Genomic DNA, 9767 nt, shown 5'->3' with positions numbered 1-9767 from the left:
TTTGTAAACTTAAATCCGACACAAACCACGTTTTTGTTTTTGTTTTTTTCCTCAAGTTGCATGATTTAATAATAATTTAAAACAAATTTAAATACTATTATAAAAATTTTCTAAACTTAAATCCCACACATGACACAACCGAAGTTTATTTATTTATTTTTCCTCAAGTTGCATTTTATTAAATTAATATTTTATTAGGATATTAAGCTACAAAACTCTTAACTAAGGGATAATATTTAACAATAATTTAATTTAGACAAAGTTTTATCATCTAATTAAGTTCTATAAATTTAAATTATACTCCTACTAAAATTCTGTTATCAAAATTTTATGAACTTGTATATATTCAGTCATGGCATTTCGATACAATCTCTCTTATCCAATAGGTCGTCCCTATAATTAAATCCCATACAATACATCCAATGTTGTTGTATTTTTTTTTTTTCAAAATGCAACTTATGTTTATGTTTTAATCTAATAAATCCATCTTACTTATTATTCTTCACTTCTAAATTTGTGTGCAGGATATTATCCCAAAGGAAGTTTACTATAAAGAAGTAAAACAATGGACACTCATTCAAGTTCTTGGTTCTCTTATGTAAGTTTTTGTGTGTGTGTGTGTGTGTGTGTGTGTGTGTTCTCAATTTTTGAACTCTTTTGTGTATGTTTTGATTTTCAGTTTTGGTTATTATATTTGATTTGTGAGTGTGTTGATTTTTTCAATTAGACTATCACTAGGAAAAAAATCGGTATTGAGGAACTATTTTGTTTATTAGGGCATCTCTAGTACACTGTTATGATTATTACATGAAAATATGAATAAATATTACAAAGAATACATTAAGTTGGAATGTAGTAAGTATTATTATTCATTAGTTTGTAATAAGTATTATTATTTATTAGTTTGGTGACCATTTAGGAATAGAATCCTAAATATGTATCCACAAATTGGTAGAGTATGAAAAGAAGGTGGAATGAAATCATTTTTAAGTCAAATTTTCTAAAATACTCTTATTTTATAAAATTATATTTACACTTTTTGAGGATCTAGCTTAACATTTTTTTCAAAAAAAAAAAAAAAAAAGCTTAACATTTTTTTAAAAAACAAAAAGTGGGAGAAGAATCTAGCTTATTATGTATAAATTTAATAATTAATATATATGTTCGTTGTTTAAAAATTAATAACTCCATAAAAGTTATATAAGAGAAAATAAAAGTTATGCAAGGATCTAGCTTATTTTCTTTCTCTTTGAAGATGCGGCAATTAATGGCTTTTTAGGAAATTTTGTAAAAAGGTTATTACATAGGGTTAAGGATTAGACATTCAACACTTTTGATAATGAATAATTATTTCTTATTTCAAAGAATAGCTATTTATAAAGAATAACTATTCATAGAATCATAGTAATAAAAACATAATCAAATAACCAAATGGTTATACCATAAGAATATCTATTATATTAAAGTGACTATTACAATTTACTAAACATGCCCTTATTGTTTGTACTCGCTAGGGCATAGATGAAATATAACCCAAATAGGAATGATCAAACTCATTCCATATCTCATATTAAGAAATTAACACAAAGTACAAAAAGAATTTTAAAATATAAAAATATATAAACACTAAAAAAGTCTAAATTCCAAAGTCCAAAAAAAGTCTAATTATTCTTATAAAAAAAAAAGTCTAATTACTTTTATTAAAATTATTTACTTATTTTATAATTTATTTTTACTATTTATTTAATAATTTAGTTTTAATTATTTTAAAAAATTTTATCTTACTTATGAATCTTCATCAAACCATGTATCGCACCCGGATAATACTAGTGTGTAAATATTTTACTATAGTAATTGTGGGGCCTGAAATTCGAAATCCCAGCCCACTTCACATTAAAGGCCCAAGGCCCAAGCCGAGGAACCCTACTGCCGAGGACGTATGATGAAAGCTACTTAATGGCCCAAGAATGTGGCCGAGGACGATCTCACGCTCAACACCTCACAAAGCGCCTGAAGAAAATGACAAACTCAGTACAAGAGCAGTACAAACGAGAAAGCTGCCAACACCATAATGTGGAGCCCAGCGCCTGACAAGCCCATACTCCATACCATGCTATCCAGCTTTTCCCAACCACTCTGACGTATGGATTGATAGGACGAGTAATTATCCCTAAACGAGGAAAAACTGACACGTAAATGGAGAACGGGAAGTGAATACTAGTATAAAAGGGAAGGAGAGCTAAAAAAGTAGGGGGATCCTACAAAAGGGAAGAATGGTGAGAATGAGACGCTCCTCAGACTAAGTCCGAGGAGTCAAATCCTTCAAGCTATATTGATGTAAAGTTCAGCTATTCAGGCCAAACCTACCTTTGTATGTGCTCTCGTAAAATCAGGACCAGGCCATTGCCCTGCGTCCAAGGTCATGCCTTTCCAAACCCACTCTCTACAAATCATATTGTTCGGGCCCTTTACATACGAGCCCAATGTCATCCTTGGGTCGTTAAAAATTGTGTCCCTACAGTAATATATATATATATATATATTGAGAAATTTTACTATAGTAATATCAATAGTGTGTGTGTGTATATATATATATATATATATATATCAGATTATGATTTATATGAGTAAGGAAATCTCGTTCTCTTTAAGGCATTTCTCACCATCATGAAAGAATATGCTACATGTTTTAATTGATGTAGCGGGATCGATAAGTAGCACGTTGCTCCCATCATACAATAGCCCGGGCATATACACTATAAGCTTCATGAGTCTACATTACACCATAAACGGAACAAAATGCCACCAAATCAATACCTTTCTTTACCCACATAATAATCTATACAAAATTGCTCACCATATATTTGTATTCTCATCTATCAATTTTTTTTTTCCCACATTTGAGTGTGCATACACCCAAAAGGCATCTTAGATACACTTCTCAGGAGTGGTAAGACTCTTTTATATAGAGATAGAATGCATGTAACATTTATAATGATTTAATCTCAATATAATAACAATATAAATTACAAAGATAATCTGGTTAATGAGATATTAATTAATATTGTACTTTTTTTTTTTTGGTGATGATGGGGAAGGGGGTGGTAGGGTTTAAACCAAAGGTATATGACATTACAATTGATACCATTACCAATATTGAGCTATCACTTGAATCCAACTATTTGACTTAATGGGGAATAATATTTCAAAATAAATTTTGTAATTACAAAATTTTGAATATAAATATTCATTCATCTATATATATATATATAACCGAAACTTTTGAAACTCCCACAAATTTTCACATCAGCATATTATTAAAAAAATAACATTAAAAAAAAAACGTAATAACAGTTTTCTAAAACCCGATGCTCTGCCCTTTCCCTTTCACGATGCTCTGCCTTTCCCAACACAAACCAAAACAGTACATATGAGCACAAACCCAAACCAAAACCAAAATAATTTCCCATCTCTCTCTTCGTCATCTTCCTCTTCGTTATCTTCCTCTTCATCCCATGAATTTCTTCAAACACAATACACACCCAACACAAACCAAACCCATAAATCACCAAAACCAAAATAATCTCATCTCTCTCTTCGTCATCTTCCTCTTCATTCCATAAATTTCTTATTTGTAAGGGAAAAAAAAAATTAGAGAAGAAGAAGACGACACAGCAAGGGCTGTGCCAAGTTGAAGCAGCAGGTTGCCAACACAAGTCGCCGATCATGGTGTCACGCCTTCATCTTCTACTGTTGTTTGTTCTTCTTTTTTCTTCTTTTCCTCCTCTTTCTTTTGTCCGTCTCCAGTCTCCGTAGTTTCTCTCTTTTTGTTTTTGACATTTTGTACTCTTTTTTTTATGTTTCCAAAGCCTCCACATGATGTTTACCCAAAAAAAAAAAAAAAAGCCTCCACGTGACTTGCATTGGGAAAGTAGAAAGGTTTTAATTTTTGAATAAAAGATGGGGCAAAGCCATTAGTTTTTTTTTTTTTTTTTAGCTTTGAGCCCAATGTGATGTGAGACGTGTAGTGACTGATGATACTAATTAAGGGTGTGTTTGGATGCCATTTATTTTATTGAAATTGAAAAATTATTGCTTAAAGTACTATAAATAAAGGTAAAAGTTAATTGAAATAGTACAGTGGGACTCATGAATAGTGCCAAAAAGTGCAATGAGGTTCATAAATTGTAGCAAAAATAAGTTGAATAGTGAAATAATTTTAATTTTTAATCCTAACCCAAATGCAAATCGATTGACATGCAACAAATATCTTAAGTACTTTTAATACTTATATTATTATAATATAATTATCTATGTTTACTTATTTATACAAATAAATAAGTAATTTTTGGTTAATTAATATTTTTCATTTAGTAATTGAATGTTTAGTATTGACTATAGGATAGGGAATTTTGAGATTGTAATCCTAACGTGTAACATTCATTTTTTGTGATAAGAGTTAGATATTTATTAGTATTACGTACGTTAGATATTTATTTGCTTCTTAAATATATCAAATATGACTCTCATTTTCACAAAATGTAAGGTAGCATATTCACAAAACTTCACGTAACACTTTCTTTATTTGTGAAAAAATTTCAAATCCATTTCATGGGTTAGTCTTAGGTTTTAAGGTTGTTTAGTACTGTCATAAGTGATAACTTAATAGCTTTCCCGTGCATCGCATGGGTTAGCAACTAGTTTTTATTAAAATGCAACCACTCTTTATTTAAATAATTACAACAACACTTTCTTAATAACTAATGAGAATGTTGCCACTTTTCATAAAGAGAAAATAATCACTTAATGCAACCACAACTCTTATGACCCAACTTTTTTGATGTAGTTATGAACCTATGATATAGATATAGATATAGATAATAGGTTGAAAAAGTCAAGTTAAACATGTTTTTCCCAGTAGGACTTCAAGGATTTAAAACTTGTATTTAATCATGTAATTTTTTTTTTCTTTGCTAACGTACATATCAGACAATTATAGGGAAAAAAATCTTTTAGGGGTAGTTTCAAAATACAGGTTTGGAGTTTTGAATCTAAGACCTCGTGAATTTCATAAGAACTTGGGAATTACTAGACTCACCCTTAGAGTTCATACTTGTCATCTAGCAATACAGATTTTGCTCATATAAACATTTCTCCTCTATTAATTTTCCTTTTCTTTGTCTCCCTCTCTTGTTTCAACATCTCAAATACCTAAAAAGTACTATAAAATATTTTGAACTACACATTTTGGTGGCGGTTATGGACCCAATATTTTTGTTGATTATTTTGAAGAAACCAAAACCTTCAAATTAATAAATGAACTACTTTACTCGATAATAATATTTTTTTGCATACTTTTATTATTCAGCATCAAGCAATGTACATATAAATACATGAGTTTACAAATTATACGGACTTAACATTTAAATTCAAATAGAAACCTAATATCTATCAACTACATGTAGATAAGATTTATTCATCTCACCCTGATCTATTTACCCAAGTTAATAACAAAAATACAGTTTCAAAATAATAAAAAGACATAGGATAAAACACAAATAAACAGTGACTAAACTAAAGAAACTGCCCTTAAGGAAAGTTCTAAGGACCACAAACAAGTAAAACAACCCTTAAAATTATTATATATCTTTTGTAATGTGTATTTCTAGGAAAGTCAATCTGAAGCACCACCAACGAGTGAAACAGCTGTCAAATTAATAGTATGGGCAAATTCCAACGCAGTCAAAGAATGGATGTATCTCAATACATTATTTATTGTTGACAAAAGTTCTTCCTCTTGCTTCTAGTTTCCTTTGTTTTTTTGAGTATGGCCTATGGGCTATGGACAATGGCTACAGTTACACTTGTAATTTCTTAGCCAATATTCCATGACGTAATCTTAAATTTTGGTCAATCACAGCATTTTAAGTTAACATTATTTTGTATGACCAATTGTATTTGGATTAGGTGAAGATTGAATGGTCAAAAGTAGCAAGAAGCATCTCACTCTGAACTTTGAACTTTCAAAGACATTTTAGCCTCAAAGCCCAAAAACAAATACGGAGTATACATATAATCATGGTAATAAAACTAAACGTGTTTTCAAATTGAATTTTAAGTGAAACACGATTTCAACACAAAAAATAGTTGAAACTGAATTTGAATTAAAAAAAAAAGGTTAGATTCCTAAATAGCTTTAAAATAATGTATTTATTTAGATAAAAAATTATTGAAATAATATAATTTTACAAATTTTGCCCCAAATATATTGTCTAGTTATTTAGTTAATTTGAATGGACAAAATTTGGCTATAAACTTGGTTGTAACTTATGGTTACAACTTCACTCAATATCTTTTTATTATATGTAAATTTTAATAAATCTATCATTGAATTAAATTTTCTTTTTATATCTTCTATAGTTGTAAAATTTCTAAAAAATTAAAAATCAATAACTTTATCATCAATCAATTGTTTAAATTGCAAGTTTTATAGTTTAAAATTACTTATAAAAATAGGTACATATATCATGTACTAAATAACATTCGATTGTCACAAAATTTTATGTTGTTTTAAGAGCATAAAGAACATGTAATCCAATGGTTAAATTTTCAAAATATATAAAAATGTTAATTTTTTTGAAGTTGTAACTTTAAGTGACAACTAAGTTTGTAGTCTTAGATGACAACTAAATTTGTAGTCAAACTTTTGTCTAACTCAAATTCTGATATGTCAATACTAAATATTCATATAATGAGGTTAAGAATTTTTTTGGTTTTCCATTTATTTCCTTTTTTATTTTTCATTTTTGCTGATAATGCTTAAAAGTATATTAATTAATTGACATGTGCCACACGATACTTGGCTAGATAACATCAATTTTAGTCACGGGAACCTTAGACCTTTGAGTGATTTTGCATTTTAGGATATTGCTTCAAAAATAAATTACCTAGAATATTCTTGGTTCATTAAAAGATCTTTACATTAAAATAGATTAGCTCAAAAGTCATCAGGAGCTATAATTACATGTACGTACCCATCAAAATCGACACATTGTTACGAAACTCAGTCAAGTTAATTAGAGACAGCATTCAAGATAGGTTCATTGTCTCCATTAATTGTTAGGTTAGGTATGCACATCACTTACTATGCAAGACTAATCCAAATGTATAATAGGGCTATGGAAGCAGCGACGATAGACCATTTTTGTCTAATCTTTTCTTGATTAAGTAGTAAACGAGATTAAACTATTCAACTAAAAAACACATGCATCTCACTGTCACTGTTATGTGTTGAATATTCTATAACATTCGGTATTATGAAAGTGATTACTCAGCCCTGTAAAATGCAACCTTTAACCGTAAAAACTGATGATCATGATTGAGAGAGATTCATGTGATTCATCAGTTCATCTAACATTTGGTTGGATTTGAATCATACATTCTTAACATTGCCTAGAATTTCTTTAAATTCAACCACCTTCTGAAATCCATAGGGGTATCACACAATTAGAATGATCATGCATGATATCATGAATATTAATAAATTCTAGCTCATTTGATTGTGCATTTCATGATTCCCGTTAATATCATATGCGAGCGAGTCATGTGACCTACAGATCATTAATCAATCCATGATATCCTATTTATGACACAAAAGTGTAGCGAACATTCTAAAACAATAAGTCAAGAAAATCAGTTTTGAAATTTAGTTGCATGCAGTGCACCCCTTCAAATAAAGAGCCTGATGATGGCTACCTTCGCAGGCTCCTATCTTTGAACACGAACTCTGTTAATGATCAAGTCTCCATCTTTTTCCAATGATCCACGGATGTTCTTTATATTTTAAAGAGGAGGAATGTGCTAGTGATGATATTGCGGCTGCTTACATTTTTTGGAAATGATGAGATAGTCGTTCGCAGGGAAACATCTAGAAATCTAGGGCCATCTTGCTCAAAACTGAAAAGTGGTGGAGGTTGAAGGGCTTTCATATGGATGGATTTGGACCATAAAAACAATGACTGAGGAGAATCGACTTTGTGGCTTTGGTTGGGACTTGAGGATTCATACTTGAATGGGAAATGTCAAGTAGCTGTGGTATTTTTGTGCTGGTTAATGGTGAGAATAAGCCTTCAATTTAATGGTTTTCGGAGGAGGTTTTCCAAAAATGAAGGGTGAAGGTATTTTTGCCACGTTCCGAACTTTTACATAAGAAAATTCCAAAACTGGCCAAGCTTGAGTCCTCATTGATGTTGGTTCTTTTCCTTTTTATAGAAGGGGGATCTCTTCGTGGTTTGACGCTTGTGGACTGTGGGAATTTTTTTTCTTCTTCTGATAATAAATGATTATGTATTTGTCCAAAACAATATTGGGAATTAAGTGGAAGACTGTCAGAAAATTCGAGCACAAATAAAACTTCCTTGTTAGTCCTTCTCAGATGTTGTTGTCCATGAAACGATTGTCAGCATCCTGAAAATCCCAATTGAACATATAGCTATATATATAACCAAATAACTATACTTTTCTCGTGGTAGGCTTCCCGCGCTTGATTTTTAAAATTATATCAAATCAAAGCTTAGCTTGCATTCGGCAAATGCAGCCATGAATGCATGAATTATAGTTCATTACGGAGAAATTCGAAGCATGTCGCTTACGATTAGAAGGGAAAAAAAATTGTTACAAAACAGATTACTAGCTGTTTCATTAATTATATATACACGAGTATAACCAAGCAATAATTAAACATACTCCAAACTTTATGATTGTTTATAGTTTTTACCACATAACGTAGTTGATTTACATAGTAGTCATATGTTGCAGTAATACAACATGTAGACAACCCAAACCACAAGCACAAACTTATGTCATCTATGCTATAACGGGTTTAGCTTATTTTCAGTGCATAGAAGTACTGAAGAAAACACGGGAGATGATTCCAGTCTATATGGCCAGTCCAGTAGTGAAGGCATTAGACGAAAGCTTTATTTTACTATTTTTCGCTTGGTCTAGTTTATATAATATATTAACTTATATGCCCTACATCACAAGCTTCATTTGGCTAACTGCCCTGAGGCATTGATTTAGCCCCAGCAAGTTCACAAGGGTAATCTTGTCTACGACACTGGTGGTGATCATTGCTATCGTTTGGATTGCTCATGTCCTCGGTTAGCTGCCGCTGCTCTTGTTCATGCATTTCAACTATTATAGTTTTCCGATTTGTGGCCAAACAAGAGCTCACCATCATCAAGACTAAAGCAAGTGCTAGAAACCTCATTCTTCAACTTTTACTGTCACTGCCATTCAAAACCAAAAATTTAAGAAGATTAAACAAAGAAGAAGGAAGAAACAATATTATTATTCTTAAGTAAGGGAACTACAATAATCAACTAGAAAAAGAAAAAGAAAAACATTGCTTTAATCTTTTAAATATCTATATATTTTGGAAGCAGTGAAGAATATTTACTTACCCAAATGGAGGGTAAAAAGCTTTGGGACCTTATTACGTTTGAGGAAGAAGTTTGATCAATATATAGAGGCGTGCTAGGGTTTTTGTGATAGACGTTATCAATATAAATTTATTGATGGAGTCTCCACCAAAAGAGGCAATATTAAGTGGGATGCCCATATAATTAAAATCAAATTGTTTTTAAAAGAATTAGAATGATGAAGTTGAAAGAATTCTTTGGCCCGCATTGGCACTAAAAATAGGAAGATTCCACCTTAGCGGTGGAATTAACTTCGTAAAAACAAAACTTTCCATCAAGCGCACA

General features: G+C 30.7%; 2 long non-coding RNA genes across 2 annotated transcripts; one reads left to right on the top strand and one right to left on the bottom strand.

The window, feature by feature from the left end:
- Nucleotides 1–346: 346 nt before the first annotated feature.
- LOC126700371 (uncharacterized) lies at nucleotides 347–7806 on the top strand. The gene is made up of 3 exons (XR_007647123.1): nucleotides 347–386; nucleotides 525–598; nucleotides 7764–7806. It is a non-coding gene; the product is annotated as an uncharacterized LOC126700371 (long non-coding RNA).
- A 936-nt stretch (nucleotides 7807–8742) lies between these two features.
- Nucleotides 8743–9525, bottom strand: LOC126700369 (uncharacterized). Its single transcript, XR_007647121.1, has 2 exons — nucleotides 9465–9525; nucleotides 8743–9290 (listed from the first exon to the last, which is right to left on the bottom strand). It is a non-coding gene; the product is annotated as an uncharacterized LOC126700369 (long non-coding RNA).
- Between the last annotated feature and the right edge of the window lie 242 nt (nucleotides 9526–9767).

This window comes from Quercus robur, chromosome 9 (assembly GCF_932294415.1).
Source record: "Quercus robur chromosome 9, dhQueRobu3.1, whole genome shotgun sequence".
Taxonomy (NCBI): Eukaryota; Viridiplantae; Streptophyta; class Magnoliopsida; order Fagales; family Fagaceae; genus Quercus; species Quercus robur.
This window is presented reverse-complemented; position numbering and strand designations above follow the sequence as displayed.